Source organism: Procambarus clarkii, chromosome 15 (assembly GCF_040958095.1).
Source record: "Procambarus clarkii isolate CNS0578487 chromosome 15, FALCON_Pclarkii_2.0, whole genome shotgun sequence".
Lineage (NCBI taxonomy): Eukaryota > Metazoa > Arthropoda > Malacostraca > Decapoda > Cambaridae > Procambarus > Procambarus clarkii.
In genome coordinates this window covers 14,481,133-14,486,874 of record NC_091164.1, presented here as the reverse complement: position 1 = coordinate 14,486,874, position 5,742 = coordinate 14,481,133, and positions in this window count along the sequence as shown.

Genomic DNA, 5,742 nt, shown 5'->3' with positions numbered 1-5,742 from the left:
GGAGAGACAGGAAGCCAGTGTCAACATACAAGCTAAGGATGGGAGTCGAACGAAAGGCACCAGAACCGAGGCGCAACCCAGTATGGTGCAAAGCATCAAGACGGCGAAGAGTAGAAGGAGAAGCAGACGAGTAAGCAGGGCAACCATAATCGAGCTTAGACAGGACGAGAGAGGAATGTAAAGCAAGGAGAGTGCGCCTATCTGCCCCCCAAGAAGTATGGGACAAGACCCGAAGGAGGGTAAGGGCCTTAGAGCACTCAACACGGAGGTAAGAGATATGGGGAGACCAAGACAAACGAGTGTCAAGGAATAACCCCAAAAGCTTCGCGGAATCTTTGTATTCAAGGGGATGACCATAAAGTGACAAAGAGGGACGAAGAACAACCCGTTTCCGCGTAAAAGTCATGGCACAAGTCTTAGAAGTAGAGAACTTGAAGCCATGACCTGTGGCCCAAGACGACACGGCATCAATTGCAAGTTGAAGCCGGCGTTGAAGGTGAGGCGAATCATCACCCTGACAACAAAGGGTAAGATCATCGACATAGAGAGCGGAGAAGACACCAGAAGGAAGAGAGGAAAGAAGACCATTGAGGGCAACCAGAAAAAGAGTAGTGCTCAGAACACTACCCTGGGGCACACCTTCGTATTGCTGAAAAGAGGGAGAGAGAGCGGTACCAAGGCGCACCCGAAAGGAACGACGAGAGAGGAAGCTGCGGAGAAAGAGAGGGAGATGACCACGAAGGCCAAAAGAATGAAGTTGAGATAGGATATGATAACGCCAAGTGGTGTCGTAAGCCTTTTCTAGGTCAAAAAGGACGGCAACAACGGAGGTCTTCGCAGCAAAAGCAGTACGAATATAGACCTCCAAGTTCACCAGGACATCTGTCGTCCTGCGGCACTTGCGGAAACCAAATTGAGAAGGGGAGAGGAGGTGATGGTGTTCCAGGAACCACATCAGACGAACGTTAACCATACGTTCAAAGAGTTTGCGGACACAACTTGTGAGAGCAATAGGGCGAAAGTCCTTAGGGGAAGTACCCAGAGACCCCGGTTTGCGAACAGGGAGGACAACGGCATCGAGCCAGTCCTCAGGGACTGACGACGACTCCCAGATCCGATTATACAGACTCAGTAAATACTGAGACGTGCTCGGAGGGAGATGGCGAAGCATCTCATAATGAATACCATCGGAGCCCGCCGCCGTAGAACCGCAGAGGGCCAGCGCAGACCGAAGTTCAGAGAGAGAGAAGGGATCATTATAGGGAAGCTGAAGATGAGTGCAGAAATCTAAAGGACGAGACTCAAGGACAGGTTTACGAAGAAGGAAAGATTGGGGAAGATGAAGACCAGAGCTAACAGAAGAAAAGTGGGAACCCAGTTCGGAAGCGACCTGCAACGGGTCCGCCACAAGAGTATCATGGAGGTGAAGGACCGGTGAAACATCGGGAACGAACTTACCCGCTATCTTGCGGATACGCTTCCAGATCTGGGCCAGAGGGGTTTCGGACGTAATTGTTGAGACATAAGATGCCCAACATTCACGTTTAGCCGTACGGATGGCCCTACGGGCCACCGCACTCGCTTTCCGAAAGAAAAGAAAAGAATCGGTCGTCTGCCTACGGCGGTGCTTCTTCCAGGCTGCACGCTTACAGCGGACAGCCCGAGCACAGTCCGCATTCCACCAGGGAACGCACTTCCGTGGACCCCGAGAGGAAGAGCGAGGAATAGAGCGGAGGGCAGCGTCGAAGACAGTGTCATGAAAGAGGAGGAGAGCGCGAGAGAGGGGCAGAAGGGAGAGGTCAGAGAGAGTAGCACTGAGGGAAAATAGGGTCCAGTCCGTCTTAGCAAACTGCCACCTAGGGAAAGAGAGGGAAGGGCGAAAAGAGAAAAAGGAAACAAGGATGGGGAAATGATCACTTCCATGGAGGTCATCAAGAACCTGCCACGTGAAATCTAAGTAAAGAGAAGAATAGCAGAGAGAAAGATCAAGACAAGAAAGGGTGCGAGTTCGAGAGTCCAAATGAGTGGGCTCACCAGAATTCAGAAGAGACAGGGAAGAAGAGAGGAGAAACGGCTCAAGGAGGCGACCCCGGGTATTCGTCAGAACGTCACCCCAAAGAGAATGACGACAATTGAAGTCACCCAGCTGGAGCACAGGCTCCGGCAAGGAGTCTAGGAGGTGTTTCAAATCAGGAAGAGAGAGCGGGACACTCGGGGGGAGATAAATGGAACAAACTGTGTACCATTTCCCCACAAAGATACGAGCAGCAGAACAATGGAGAGGCGAAGGAAAAAGTAAAGGAACAAAGGGAACATCAGCCCGAATCAAGAGAGCAGAAGAATTAGAAGCCCCAGCAATGGCTGGGGGGGGGGAGAGAAAGGAATAGCCACGAAAACGACCAGGACGAGCACCAAGCATTGGCTCCTGGAGACAGACACAAAGGGGCGAAAACCGCGAAATCAGAAGTTGGAGTTCGAGGAAATTGGCGTAATAACCTCGAACGTTCCATTGAAGAATGGACAACGACGAGAAGAGAAAGGACAAAAACAGAGAACAAGGAAGAAACAAAGGCGAAAGAGCAACAGAGCACGTTAAAGAATATCAGGGTCGGGATCAGGGTCAGCAAAGTCAGTGTTAGGGGGCATGGGTAAACTGAGTAAAGACGGAGGGAAGGAAACGGGAGAACAGATCAGAGGCGGGCGGGCAGGGTCCGGAGGAGGAGGAGGAGGAAGAGGAGGAGACAACGGAGAGGAGCAGTCAACGACAGCAGCAGGAAGAGGGGGAGTAGAAAGAGGGGAGCGCACCCCAGCAAGAGCAGCAACCGAAAGGGAAGCAGGGGCCAAAGAAACCTCCATAGCAGGAACAGGGGGCGTAAGCACTGAAACGGGAGGGGAAGGAGCAACAGAGCCAGAAGGAGGAGCTGAGGAAGAAAGCGAAGCCTTCTTACCCGCCGGGGAAGAGGAAGGAGAGGAGCTAGGCTTACGCTTCTGACTTAAAGAGACCGGTGTCCCAGCAACTACGTACCGGGCAACGGATTCCAGTGTCTCAACAGGAGAAGCCGAACGAGAGCACACACGACGGCCGTTAGGAGAGCGATGGACATCCGCCCGCACCGACAGGCGGTGGGGAGAGCCGATAGATGGAGGAAGAGGATGGGAAGGAGGATCGGAGGGGGACGAGGAAGAAGACACAGACACGACAGACTGGGTAGAAGGAAGGGGAACCCCAGACAGAGGACCAGGAGGAGGATCCGTCGGGAGAGAACCCAAAGGGACAGGAGGGGGCAGTGGGCGCATCAGGGTCCAAGGCCCGGAAACGGTTGTGAGTCTGAGGAAGGCGGGAAGGACGAGGAGAGGAAGAGCGCAACACGCGAGCATAAGAGATATTAGCATAAGGCGGGAGCCGGCGAACCTGGCGCCTCGCCTCAGGAAAAGATAAACGCTCCCGGTGCTTCAAGTTGAGGACGGCTGCCTCAAGCTTGTAATGGACACACGTACGGGAGAAGGTAGGATGGGCCTCACCGCAGTTGAGGCAACGAGCCTGGGGAGAAGCACACTCCGACTTAGAGTGACCTTCGCCACCACACAAAGGACAGAGAGAGACAGTCCCGGAGCAGCGGAGGGCACCATGCCCAAACCTCCAGCACTTGTTGCAGAGCCGAGGAGAAGGAATGTACTCCTGGACAGAGCACCTGGCACCAGCAAGAATGACAGAGGGTGGAAGGGTCCTACCATCAAAGGTAATCTTCACAACCCGGAGGGGTTGACGGCGACTACCACGAGGGGGACGAGTAAACGTGTCCACCTGGAGAATAGAATGGCCCTGGGCAGCGAGGATATGTCGAATATCGTCGTGGCAGTCGCGCAGGTCCCGAACACCGGTCGCAACATGGGGCGGGAGCAAAATAGTGCCAACACTGGCATTCAACTGAACGTTCTTCGAGACCCGAACGGGGGTCTCGCCAAGGCAGGATAAGGCAGCCAAGCGGGAAGCAGCATCCTGAGAAGGAGCAGCAACGACACGTGTACCGAGACGAGTGGGGTTGAAAGTAATGGAGGCATCCACGGAATCAATGAGATGTCGATGGAGGGAGAAATCGTCAGGAGGCGCAGAATCAAGAGGGAGGAGATCAAAATATTTGGCCCACGAAGCGGGACCAAACAAGGCTTGATAGGTAGCAGAACTGGAAGGAATCGAGCGAGGGCGGCCGTGACGAGGACGGCGGTGAGAACCCCCAGAGAGAGAGGGGTTAAAAGGCGCAGTAGTTACAACTAGAGAAGGAGCCGCGCCAGGGGACGAGGTAGTCACCACTGGGGGCTTGGGGCTCGACCCAACCACAGAGGAGGGAGGGGAGCCAGAGGAAGGAGTCAGAGAGACCAAAGGAGGAGCAAGGTCGGGGCCCAATGCAGCGGAGGCTACAGAGCCCGGTCTTCCAATACGGACCGACTCGGGGGCTTGGTCGCCCACCCCACGAGCCTGAGAAGGTAAACCAGAAGAAGCCGAAGCAGGGGTAATCATCTTGACGAAAAGAAGAATTCACTCACGAATGTGCCCCCACACCCACCATGGAGCCACAATTAGAGGCAGGACACCCAACAAGAAGCTATCGCCGATCTTGTCGGGGCCTCCTAGGAGTGCGCCGCGAGTATACGCCCCACAAACGCCACCTTAAGAAACCGACAGTCCGTCGAGATCGGGTTCAGTGACGAAGTGGGGATTGACAATAAAAGGTTCCCCTCGCTCTCGACGTCGGGTACTGCAGTTCTAAGGGTGCATGAGTATGCCTCCTCAAGCACCCGGGCGTCAAAATAGAAGAAGTCCAAGGGAAGAACCAGAACGAGCAAAAGGTCGGTAGGAAACGGCAAGCAGATAGGAGAAGAGGGGGGAGAAAAACGAAACAGAAGGAAAAGGAAAAGATGCCAAGCAGAATTGGAGAGGACGGCAGCAGGAGCACAAGGCTAGAAAAGGACAGAGGACTGTCCCAAGGAGCATCACACTCCGGCAGCCGCCCACTAAGCCCCCACACGGCGACAACGAGCTGAGCGGGGAGGGGGGAGTAAGAATGAGAGTAAGAGTGATTGAGAGTAAGAGTGATTGAGAGTAAGAGTGATTGAGAGTAAGAGTGATTGGGAGTAAGAGTAAGAGTGAGAGTAAGAGTAAGAATGAGAATAAGAGTGATTGAGAGTAAGAGTGATTGGGAGTAAGAGTAAGAGTAAGAATGAGAGTAGGAGTGATTGAGAGTAGGAGTGATTGGGAGTAGGAGTGATTGGGAGTAAGAGTGATTGAAAGTAAGAGTAATTGAGAGTAAGAGTATGAGAGTAAGAGTGAGAGAGTGAGTATGAATGGGTAAAGGTGACAGAGTGAGTAAGAGTGACAGAGTAAGAGTGATAGAGAGTAAGAGTGACAGAGTAAGAGTGACAGAGTAGGAGTGACAGAGTAAGAGTGACAGAGAGTAAGAGTGACAGTAAGAGTGACAGAGTAAGAGTGACAGAGAGTAAGAGTGACAGAGTAAGAGTGACAGAGAGTAAGAGTGACAGAGTAAGAGTGACAGAGAGTAAGAGTGACAGAGTAAGAGTGACAGAGTAAGAGTGACAGAGTAAGAGTGACAGAGTAAGAGTGACAGAGTAAGAGTGACAGAGTAAGAGTGACAGAGTAAGAGAGTGAGAGTGATTATGAGAGAGTTAAGAGTGTGAGGTGTGAGAGGGTAGCAGGCCAGGGAGGCAGGATGTGTGGTCACAGGC